The sequence below is a fragment of the Neolamprologus multifasciatus genome, chromosome 3 (genome assembly GCF_963576455.1).
Source record: "Neolamprologus multifasciatus chromosome 3, fNeoMul1.2, whole genome shotgun sequence".
Taxonomy (NCBI): domain Eukaryota; kingdom Metazoa; phylum Chordata; class Actinopteri; order Cichliformes; family Cichlidae; genus Neolamprologus; species Neolamprologus multifasciatus.
Genome location: NC_140441.1, coordinates 25,372,746 through 25,385,099, shown reverse-complemented (window position 1 = coordinate 25,385,099; position 12,354 = coordinate 25,372,746). Strand labels below are relative to the sequence as shown.

General features: G+C 42.4%; 1 protein-coding gene across 1 annotated transcript in view; it reads left to right on the top strand.

Moving 5' to 3' along the window:
* Positions 1–534: 534 nt before the first annotated feature.
* Positions 535–12,354, top strand: part of gal3st3 (galactose-3-O-sulfotransferase 3) — a 48,280-nt gene continuing 36,460 nt past the window's right edge. The window contains exon 1 of the mRNA XM_085149125.1: positions 535–946. The gene's annotated coding sequence lies outside the window, so the exon portion shown is untranslated. The remainder of the gene's footprint in view (positions 947–12,354) is intronic.

The following is a 12,354-nucleotide window of genomic DNA, read 5'->3' as shown; positions in this document are numbered from 1 at the left end:
ATGCTAAAACAAAATATATGACTCAGCTCATTTTGAGAGGGTTGGATGGGAACTGTAATTAACCGAGGGGGGTGGGTGGGGGGTATAAGTGTTGAAATAATGAAAAATAAATCTACTAAATGCTTGCATTCATTGCAATTAGTAACTTCAGTCATACTAAACACCCCTTTGTTATGAAAATGCTGTGAATAATAGATGAGGGAGGCCCCGTTCCTGGGGTTGCCTAAGGCCCGTGAATCACTAAATGCACCCCTGTTGACTGTAGATTTACATGCGAGCTCTCTGTGAAGCCCCACTTCAAATTTAAATTAGCCTGCGTGGCATCACAAAAGCTTTTCACAGTGAACGGCAAGAAGCAACTTTACAACCGAGAGCGCGGGGTTAACCGAGCGCCCGGAGCCGGAGATACAAAATTCGGGGAAACGTTACATAAGTATTACAATAATTTTCTCGTCACGGTCGAACGACTTTCCGCTAGGATTGTCCATGCGCGTTAATGTGCTCGTGGCGTGTGTGAAGACCATATGTGCTTGCTGTGAGCGCGCGAGTACAGCGTTCTTCGCGCGTCACGAACGCACGCGCAGAGAGAGAGAGCGAGGAGAGAGAGAGGCAAACGCCTCTCGTTATGTAGCACGAGGAGTCGCTCGCGAGGACCATCCTCTTGACAGACAGCAGATCTGCAGCCTCACTGACTGCTTCACCTGAACAAGCCCCAAACAGTGCCGAAGAGAGCCAAGAGTGAAGGGGAGCAGGAGGAGCGGGAGGTCCTCCAATAAACCGAACAAATAAAATAATTTAAAATAAAATAACGGAAAAAGAAGAAGGGAGAAGAAGAAGGAGGAGAGGGGACAGGAGGCAGCCGGCTGGCCGGGACACGCAGTCCGCCTGAGGGGAGAAATCACCGCTACCACCGTCACATCACATCACAGCTCCGGAGATAACAAAGGTCGGTAACGGTGTAATAGCAGCATCCCTATCCTTACATGGCGGCGTTAATCCCCGTAGTAGAGCAGCAGTGGACGTGTCTGATGTGCTGTTTAAAAGGGAAAAAGGGGGGTCGATGTGTCACAAGCGGACATTTGTAGACGATCATGTTTGTTTCTATTGTGCCAATGCTCCGTTTTTCTCTCTCTGTGATCCTCACAGCTCCTCTGTGGGGACAATTACGCACCGATAGCTGCGCCAAAAGCGGATTTATGGCCACCCCCCTGCGCTGACACGTTTTTCTCAGAAAAAAAAGGTGTTCAGAGCCAACATGTGTGTCATTTGGAAATGCGCCGCGGAGTGATTTCACTCCGGCACGACCCCTCAAAGCTATCCAGGCGTGCTGGTGCTGTTGTCGATCCAGCGGCGGAGAAGAACGAAGTTCTCACATACAAAGAGCTGAAGTGAAGCTGAGTGTTAAAAGCAATGAAGAGTGGACACGGTAACCACTGTCCGTGCTTTTCATGTCGTTTTTTAGCCTTTTGAAGTTTTTTTTTTCTTTTTTTCCCCTCCCGGTTATCGCGTTCCCGCTAAACTCACTCGCTGCTCTAACCCGGTTTTCCAGGTTAACAGATTTTTTTTTCAACTGGTTAGATTTGCTTACATTTTACGCTCTCCAGATGTTGCAGATTTGTCTATTTTTTGAATAGATTAGATAAAAGACCTGGCGGAAAATAGGAGATTGCCATCGCCTTTAGTGTATACATGTGCATATAGGTGCTGATAGTATCTTCAAATAGCAACGCGAACTATGCTGATGACAAATATTTTCACATTCAGCTTTTTGTTCGAGCAAATTAATGTGCCAGTTAAGCGGGAAGCTGTGTTAAACTGTGTAAGAAACTGGTGACAGGTAGCAGGTGTTGATGTTTCCAGCTCATCTCGAGTCTGATGAGTTTCTTTGTGGTTTTAGGAGGAAAATATCAGCTTGTGATTTCATGTCAGTGGACACACAGGTGCCAGTATTTTGCATCGTAATATGAAGATAACTACAACATGTATTTGCATGAACTGGACATGAAAACCTTCTTTTTCCATAGAGGTCTTTATTTTAGTCAAATCATATGGAATACTTGCAAAAAGGCAAAAACCAAAGCTGTAAATGATTTGTATATATATTTGTATAATACCCCTTTTCTGACAGACCAGCAAAAGCACAAGCACAGTAAAACAGACCCGTTGTACTGCATACTTTGTGCATTGCCTCCATCTGGCAACAGAGCTCACTGCACTCAGCAGTGCGAACATACCATACCATGGACCATAAACCCAGCTTTAACCTGGAAAACCGGTCTGCTTGTCGACAGGTCGACATTGGGCAGATGCTTTCGTCATCCGCTGCCAGCGACGTGCAGTCAGGATTTTGGAGAGCTGCACGAAAGCGCGTCCTGTCCGAGCTGAGACGCTTACACTGTTGGACACATTAGCCTAAAACCAACTATACACCGAGATGGAATCGGTGTATTTATCGTGATCTTCTCTGCCAGCGCCTCAAAGCTTGTCGGGATGACTGATTTCTCCTGCTCAGTCAGATTAAGAGAGTGTCAACACCTGTGCCGGGAAATTAATTAATTAAACTTCACGCGGAGATTAACCGCGCGGGATTAACAGTGTGAACTCTTTCGTACACCCAGAGGAGAGGAGGGCAACTGTTAATGACAGACTATTTATACCTTTATTGAATCTAGCATGATGGCAGAATGATTCCAGCTGTTGCTGGAGCCTGTTCAATATTTTCCGTAACACAGATTTGCTTCTGTTCCATTAGTTGATTAGTTTGTTGTTGGCTGAAGTTTTTTCAGTCTGCTGCATCACTTACAGAGGTTTGTATTTGCCTTGTTGGAAGGAAATGCGCATTGTTGTCACTGCTGGTTCTTGAAGTGGCTCTTTACACACACACACACATACACACGCACACACACACACGCACACACACACGCACACACACACACACGCACACACACACACACACACACATAAAATGTACTTTGGTTACATGTTAATGGGGTACTTCATTAATCTGACAGCTGACAGAAAATTATGGGCCACACTCAAAGCAAGTCAGTCCCTGCAGAAATCATTTACTTGGGTGGGGGAATAAAATAAAAAAGATTTAAAATAAACATGAAGAGTATCAGAGGAGTTGTCCCTATTTCAGCTCAGTCACTCAGTGAAATAGCTGTCACATCTAATGAATAATTCAAGTCATTTAGTAAGCTTAAAATGGGGGAAAAAAGACATTTGCAGGCTCCAGCTTGTCAAAATAAGAATTTGCCCCCCGACACCATTTTTTTTATTTGGTGCTTGTTTTTGACTTTTGGTCAGACAAAACAAGACATTTTAAAGGCATCAAATACTCCAGGAAGCTAGAATGGTGTTTCCCCCCTTTTTCCCATCAAGTAAAGCAAATAACTGTGGGACTCCTTTGTAAATGTCTCACAAAACAGAAATAATTCCCAGATTTTCTTGTTTTTGTGTCTTTTTAAATGGCTTTGACAGCAGGTGGATGGACGGCCCACGTAAAATACTGAGAAATCTCATCAATCCTCGCCCCCCTGCACGAACCCGGCCCACTGCTGCTCCTTTTTGATCCGTGCGTCTACCTGCCTCCCCTCTGTCCGTCTGTCTCTCACCTCCTCGTCTGTCTTCGGGAAGTAGGTTAGCGAGAAAGGAGGCGAGGTGACTTAATAAACCCCATCTCGCGGCAGGTCATTTACAAGCACGGACCTAAAAAGGTTCCTGACTTTCTTTCTTTCTTTCTTTTTTCTTCTCTCTCTCTGGCGTGCCCACAAGAAAGGCACAAGACTGAGTGATGAATGTGCACTCTGTTGGGAGAACAGCGATGCAGGGAATAACAATGGAGGTGAGGCGAGGTGGTGTTGATGGAGGGGGCAGGGAGGGATAGAACAGCGACACACTTACGAATAAATGCTCACACACAAACGCACGGGCCACACCGGCCCTCTACAAAAAAACGCGAAGATAAAGTGTGCTGACTAAGATTCACTGCACGGCTGTGTTAAAGCTCATCACAAAAGTCTTTTTAGATGGAGGGTGCCCTTTAAAGGCTCTGAGAAAGGAGTTTATTTATACTGTAGTAGACTATGATATACTGCTCTGTGTCTGGCTGCTGCACAGTGTCCCTGAAAACGGTCGTTCTTAGGCCCCGAGCCAGAAAAGGAGAAGTCTTTGTTTACTGGTTCCTGGGAGGCGGAAAGAGTCAGACATGCTGGTATGTAGCATAAATTCCTCCATTTGTGTGAGATAGGAATTTCTAAAAGAAAGGGAGGAAAATAACCTGGATAAGTAGGATGTGGAGTGTCTGCATACAGTATAATGCAGTTCTTTTTTATTCAAATTTAACTCCGAGTGACAGAAACGCCTGCATGTACCCTGTCAAGCCAACAAAGATGACATTCTGGTGATGGGGAGAGGTGAAAAGGAGCCAGATGGTGATTTTAGGGTGGGTGGGTGGGGTTTTCAGAAAATGCAACAGTATCAGCAAAGCTTTGAAGGAAGGGGACAGTTAAGCATCGCAGAGCTCACACACTTGCACACGAAGAGAAAAAAAAGGGGCAGAGAAAATCATACAGGAGGACAGATGGTGAGCGTTGTCTTTTTTTTCTTCTCTGTGCAGTTGGTATTGACAGGGAAGGGCTTTACGGGCACGCAGGTTTCAGGGGTGCAGGAGGATGCGGTGCTCACTGAGGTCTTCTTAATGTGCGCAAGCGGAGGTCATGACTGTGGTTTAAGACCGACTGTGAGCCTGAGTGATTAGAGCGCATGTGATTAAAAATTTACTTGTGGGCATCTCGGCTCACCGCGGAGAACTGAGGGAGTGTGTGTGTGTGCGCTGATTTAGCGATGTGTGGATGCTGGCCTGAGCGAGATTAATGCTCCATGTTAACAAACCTCTTGGTTTGACCCTGGCCAGCAGACACACACACACACACACACACACGTATTCTCTCACGCACACACCATCCACTTGATCCCCTGTTAGGTTGATGCTGGCCTTGAGCAACCCTCCTTGCAGAAGCATGCATGCGCACACAGACACACACAAACAAACATTGAAAACTGGCCAACTTTCAGCCACTTTGATGCATTAGTGCAAAGGTACATTTTCTCCTCATTGTGGCTCGGGAGCAAATAGATTTTGATGCGCAGGCATGCACCTTATTTCAGATTAGAGGCTTTACTGGATACAAAAATGAAGGGTGTAGAGTTGAAAATGCCCTCTTGTCACCCCCCTGTGGTGCCGCATATCATTGATATCCCTGGTTGTGATTGATTCCTTGGGGGAGCCTGCTAGATGAAGAAGAAGAGACATCAGTAATTTGTTGTATAATTGTTAGAGAGCAAAGACTTCATAATGAAAAATTAATGCTAGAGCGCTCTTTATTGCTTGTCACAAAACGAGACAGGCTTTTATCCCGGTTCCCTGTCATGTGTGGTTCTGGCTGCTGGTGCCAGATGAAGACAGATGGGCGAGGGTTTTTGTCGGGGTTTGGGCCCGGCTCCAGGGAGCAACCCTTGGTACGAACGCTTTCATCTACTTGTAGATGTCCGATAGCCAGATACCAGCAGACCCTGGATTAAAACGGTCTGGGCAGAAAGATTATGGGAGCAAAGTCCTGTATCTCAATGGCCCTGCTGTTCCGCACAACACAAAAATGCATTATTCATTATTAATACCGAGAGCATCTCGGTCTGGGTGCTGTTGTTATTGTCGGGCAAACTTCTACGTAGCAGAGTCCTCCCTTTTCCGAAGTCCTGACCTTGAATTTCTTTTCCATTCAGACACTCTCTGCTCTTGAGACTTTTGGAAAGTGTTTGAGTGAACCAGAGCCTGAGGTTGTTTTTTTTCTCAGTACTATGAATAGCACCATGACTAATCTGACTGGGGTAATAACAACATTTAAGCTTTCTTTGTTGCGCTAGTCAGTCAGAGCGTATACGGTGCAGGGGACACCATGAGGTTAACTGAGAAATTTGTAGATTTTCATCAATTTACCCAAATAACACAAATATTTTACATTTCAAAATACAGTGATGATCAGGCTTTCTTTCTGATCAAAGAGCCCTGTCCTATAGTTTGACTGATATCAAATTGTGTTTATTACAGTTATCATTACAATGTTTCTGTGTGAGAATATAAATGAAATCAATATTATTATAATGACAACCATCCTCGAGTAGGAATAATTTGGGGTGGTTTCCAGTTTAACTACCCTGAGAGGCACAAACCCCTCATCTAGCAGCTGCTGATGCTCTCTAAGCTAATTGCAGTGATCACATGGTGCAACACCAATCAGCCACAACATTAAAACTTCTAATGTTGCATAGCGCTGTGTAGGTCTCCCTCATGCTACTGTAATCTCTGACTTGTCAGTGTGTTCAGTTCCTTTGGTGTCGGTTTTATTATTGTGTCTGTAATGAATATGGTGACTGATGGTAATTGAGAGCTATCTGTTGTACGTGTTATTATCTGATAGGATTGATGAGTGCACGATGAAGCAAGAATCAAGGGTTTGTGAGGTAATCTGAGTTTAAAGTTCGTCGGCGTCATGAAGGTGGCTCTCATTTTATTTGTCTAAAATCACCATGGTAACTTGTACTGAAAACATAACCTGGTCGGGAGGTTATGTGTCCTGCTGAAAGACCCAATTTGAGTGAAGTTTAGCTGTAGGACAGATTCTCTAGAACAGCGGTCTCCAACCTTTTTTGCACCACGGACCGGTTTATGCCCGACAATATTTTCATGGACCGCCTTTAAGGTGTCGCGGATAAATACAACAAAATAAAACTAGTACCGGTACCGAAAAAAAGAAGATTTATTCATAACACACGTGAAAAGACCCAGGCAAACCGAGTTAACAATAAAAACGATAACAAAATAACGCTGAAAACCGATAAAAACCCTGAAAACTATACATTTCACACCTGAGCCTCAACTCTCGCAGCCCGGTACCAAACGACTCACGGTACCGGTCCGAGGTCCAGGGGTTGGGGACCGCTGATCTAGAATACTTTGGTATACAGAGCAGTTCATGGTTCACTCAGTGACTGCCGAAATCATCACCCCTCCACCACCGCACTGATAGTTGTTATGAGGTTTCTGTGCTGATATGCTGTGTTTGGTTTTCTCCAAATGTGGTGCAGTGCATCATGGTCCGACATCTCCACTTTGTGCCCTTGTCCAAAGGACATTGTTCCAGAGTTTTTCTGGTTTTGTTCAAATGCAACTTTGCAAACCTAATCTGAGCTGGGATTTTTTTTGAGAGAAGAGGCTTTCTCCTGCAGTTCTTCCAAACAGCTGAGCCCTGTAGAGTTTGACATGCAGCTCTTGGGCTTTTAGCAGTTTCTTTGAGCATTGCACGAATCTGACCTCGGGGTCAATTTGCTGGGTCGTCCACTCTTGCGAAAAGGCTCCGGATCAGCAATCTTCCCAAGAGTGGACTTCTTGCTTTTATAGAGGTGCTCACACTTATTGATGATCAGTCAATCAAGTGCATTTGATTCACAGAACATGGCTTCTACTTACCCTCTTTATTTCTATAGAAGCAGGGCAGCAAAGAGTCCTGAGAAAACGTCCTTTTTCACATCACTGTATTCGTGGCTCTCATTTAACATTCATGCCACGTGATCGCAAAGGGCACAAGCACAACTGTGGATTATGCAGTTATAAGTTCATCCTTAATCTTGGAAACACCATTGTACCTTTAGTAACTCTTCTTGACCTTTCATTTTTTTACATTGCATAACCTTAATTAGCAACAAACAAACATGGATGTAACATCTGCTCAGTAAAAATGGATGTTTTAGCATACTTTCCGAAAATAAAGTGAGGTGCTCAGGTGATTAAAAAGCAAACAACGAGCTACTAAATAGTATATTTTTCCCAACAAACCCTAACACCAAACATAGCTGTAATTGGTTGAATCTACCAGGTTATGATGAAACTTCTAATTCTAATCAAGATGATCAGATAGAGGTTTTGCCATAATCAGATTATTTCTGCCAGTGGGATGAACGTGAGCTGCCGGCACAAACTCATAACGGGCTTTACCTTTATTTTGTTTTGAAATTGATTTCTGTGGAACTTCAGCCCACCTGAAGTGAAACAAGGTTAGATACAGTGGGTTTGGGTACTCTGGCCCTTGATGGCAATTCTGATTGAAAAAGCTGGGCAGTGTACTTACATCCTGTCGTTGCCCTCCAAATAGCTCGGTTCCCATGACCTTGGATGAAACGGGAAGCTTATAGTGCCCATAAAGCCACATAAAACAGAGCATAAGAACAATGATAATGGCCGGTGAGAGCACACTGTGGTGGCTATTAACTCCGGCAGGCCATTCGATATGTTATCTATAGAATCACTGGCTCGACTTCAGCCAGAAAACAGATACTCGAAACTGAATATCGCTTTTCCACACTAGCGAAGAGCTTCATCACAAAGAACTCCCGATGCCACGAACTGAAGAAGTATTGCAGCGTGTGTTGAGGGACTTACAATATATTTCACTTTGGCTCAGTTTGAAAAAAAAAGAGCTTCTTTTCAATAGACTGGATCCCATTACCTCTTATTCATTAGGCTACAAGGAGCAAGATGAGGCACACGGATCAATAGAGGACACCTCCGAGGGCTGAGCAGTGCTGGCAAACACTCGGCTATTTATGGCTGAACACTGTAATAGTTTGATGATGATAATCCATTTTCAGCTGATGTCAGTGCAAACAATTATTTTTTTCAGTGGATTTATTTCTCACTTTATGTGTGTTGTGCTGTTTATTTTACCCGAGGAAATTATTTTATTGTGCAGCTTGAATGATTGAAATTCTAATATTTGTTTAAATTTCTCGTTCTCTTTGATTAAGAACCACAGGGGGAATGAAGAAAGTTTTTTTCTGTTTTCTTTTGACTATTCTCGTTTCATTTTTACCACCTGCCTTGCAACTCTTTCATCCTGAAACAATATGTTTGGTCTAATAAAGAGGAGGAACTTAATGAGTGTGCTGAGCTGCCCAGGCAGGCGAGTAAAAGCCTCCGTGAAGTGCTAACGATGTTTCTTCCGGAGGCTGCCGGTGTCAGGTTAGAGGCGGGCTCTTACACACTTTGACTCCTTTTACCTGTGTGTTTGGGTTTTTAATCATGAGATCTGCTTACCTGTGTGTGTGCATGTGCCTTATTTATTCGCAGCAGCATCTGTGCGCTGGTGTGTGCATTACGTGGAGTTACGATGCACAGGGCTGCCCACCCCTTGGGGATTCTGGTGTGGACCCTTAATTAATCCGTTTTCTGGCCGGAGGGCCTCTGTTATTAGGTTTTTACAGAGAAGCTGGCTGAATCCTAACAGCACGATCTCCGAGAGCACAACACTCACTCACACAGCTGTGCTTCCAGCAATGTGAGGACAGTTCACATAATGAAATGTTTTCCATAACTTCTAAAAAACACCCTTAAAGAGTGATAAATCAGTTCAAGTTCAAACAAACTGGATTAGCAGCAAAGCGTCAGCTGCCCATCCTTTCATATGATCAGCTTGCATATGTAACATAACTTATGCTTAAACCTATGGCTGTAAAAATGTATATGGACGGACCTGCGGGCTGTCTTTCAACCTGGTGCCACCACCTTAGGTTATCACTCAAGATTACATTTTGAAATCGCTGACTTTCAAGTTAGTTCATAATACCATATTTCAGTTAGCCCGATGACTGTTTACATGCTGAGTGATTTTTTTGATGACAGACTGCAAATGTTGTGTTACTGGATCTCATCTTACCCAGTTTAGTAAGGAATTAACGAACAAAAATCACACTTGATGTTCGTCTTCTTTGACTTCAAGACAGATAGACGTCATCTATCTATCTATCTATCTATCTATCTATCTATCTATCTATCTATCTATCTATCTATCTATCTATCTATCTATCTATCTATCTATCTATCTATCTATCTATCTATCTATTCATGCAGCCTGAGGGTTGTCAGTTTGGGCCACCTCCTACACCTGTGTTCTCACAAACAGTTCAAGTTAGAAAAAAGAAAAACCTTCCTTTAAGCATCGCCATCAGCTGCACACCCCAGGTTTTACCACGTTGCCCCACTGAAAATATCAGCACCACATTACTGTGACACTATGTGATACACATACAAAGAGTAAGCATGGCACAGGAAGACTGTAAATACAGGTGTGTAAGCAGCAAATATGCACACATGCATGCCTGCGAACACAAACTGTGCACCTATAAGTAAAACAATGTGTTTGAACAGTTACACCTTACTGAGCTATCAATTTGTATTTGTTTATAGTCATTTCTATAGACGTCCAAACAAAAACACTTGTCAAGTGTTTTTGTTTTAATCTATTAATCTATTAATGTCTACACACATACATAACAGGTCTCATATAGTTAAAAAAGAAGTTGACCAGCTGCAGGCTCAGCAGCACTTTCAGATAAGAAGAATATGAAAAATTGTTTGGTTCATAAGGTTGACTGATCTTAATACCTTTAACCAGCTGGTTTGCCAACATCCAACTTTATTTTTCATTATTTTTTTTATCCTCCTGTAAATATTGAAGAGTTATCATGTCACTGCATTATGATTAGATTTGAATATACTTTTTTTTTTTTTAAAAATTCAGATGAACTCACAAAAACAGCTGTTTTTTTCACAGATGCTCCTCACAGCGCAGCCACTACAAACGGAATTTATAGAATATGATTCTGGACATAAAACAGAACATAAAGCATTTAAAATGAGCTCAATCTTTAACATTTGCAGCAGTAAAATTAACCGAGAAAGCATTGTTCTGCAGAATAATAATTTTTACTTTGGTTATTTTATAAACACAATTTTTCAGAAATCCAGTTTTATGTGTACTGAGGTGGGTTTTATTGTTTCGTTTCATAAAGGAACAGTTTAGTCTAAAGAAGTAATACCATCTTATTATTCTTCAGCAGAAGGAGTGCAGACATGCAGCACAAATAGTATGTTTTATTGTGATTTTGTTTGGTGTATGTCTGTTTTGGGGGCAGTCACGCAATTCGATTAGGAGCATGGTATCAGCTACCTGAACCGTTCATATGATCGAGCTTGCAAATACAGCTTAATTTATTTGAAAGCAAAAATTAAAAAAATTAATGTATAGGACAGCCTGAGGGTTTACAGCCTGTCAGTCTGGGGCCACCCCTACACCTGTGCTACAGGTTCTCACAAACAGTTCAAGTTAGTTTCAGTCTGCCTGACAAGTTGCTTTGTTTATGCCCCGAGTGATTTGGCTCACGAGACTGCTTTTGTCATGTGAATGGATCTCGTGTCACGCAATCTTTATAATTAAGGTATAGAAAAACGAAAACCTTCCTTTAAGCATCGTCATCAGCTGCACACCTCATGTTTTACCACCTTGCCCCACTGAAAATATCAGCACCACATTACTGTGACACTTCGTGTTCGTCTTCTCTGACTTCTGAAACTCAAACTCCAGTCAAAAGTCAGACTTTTGTCCTCAGTTTCTGAAAATATCCTCTGCAAGAGCACAGACACACAAATACATGGCACAGGAAGACTGTAAATACAGGTGTGTAAGCAAAATGGATATGCACACATGCACAAACTGTGCACAGCCAATAACCTCAAAAACGAATGCAAACACACTTTGTCAGCAGCTTTCAGTGGAACGTTTTCTGTCCCTGATCTGTACAAAAATATTAAAGTAAAAAACCCCAATAAGTCTAACAATAACACCTGTGTTAAAGTAAAACAGTATCTTATCTGAGCAGTGAGCCCTTTCAAGTTTCATGTCTTTTTTGTGTATTTCCTGGTTTATGTGCTTGATCAGATCATTACTTCAGTTTTAAGGTTTCTTAGTTATTTTTGAAACCTTTTGGAAGTAAACCTATGGTGGTTAGAGCTGCAGTGTATTTTTAGTTTCTTGTGTTTCAGTTTTGACTGCTTCCCTCGCGTTTCCTTGTATCTTGTCAGCGTTTGTCTCGTTAGGCGTGTTAGGCTCAATGTCATGCTATTTTGGCCACATCCCTTGGACAAAGAGACTTGGAAAAAGTCTGTGTTTGGGATCCCTGTGCAGGGCTCGCAAAATTTCAAAATCCCTGGTAGCCCTTCGGGCAGGGACTCTTCAGTTTTTGGAAGCCCAAAATAAATTTAAGTAGCCCGAATAAAAAAGAGAGCAAATTTTTTGATTGATGTTTTGTTTCCTTTACAATATTATACTTTAATGTATAATATTGTAAAGGAAACAAAACATTAATCAAAAAATTGTTGAAACACAAATTACAACATTGTATAAAAATTACAATCATCAACTCAAATACTTGGTTCTAATTGAACAGAAATTTCTATGA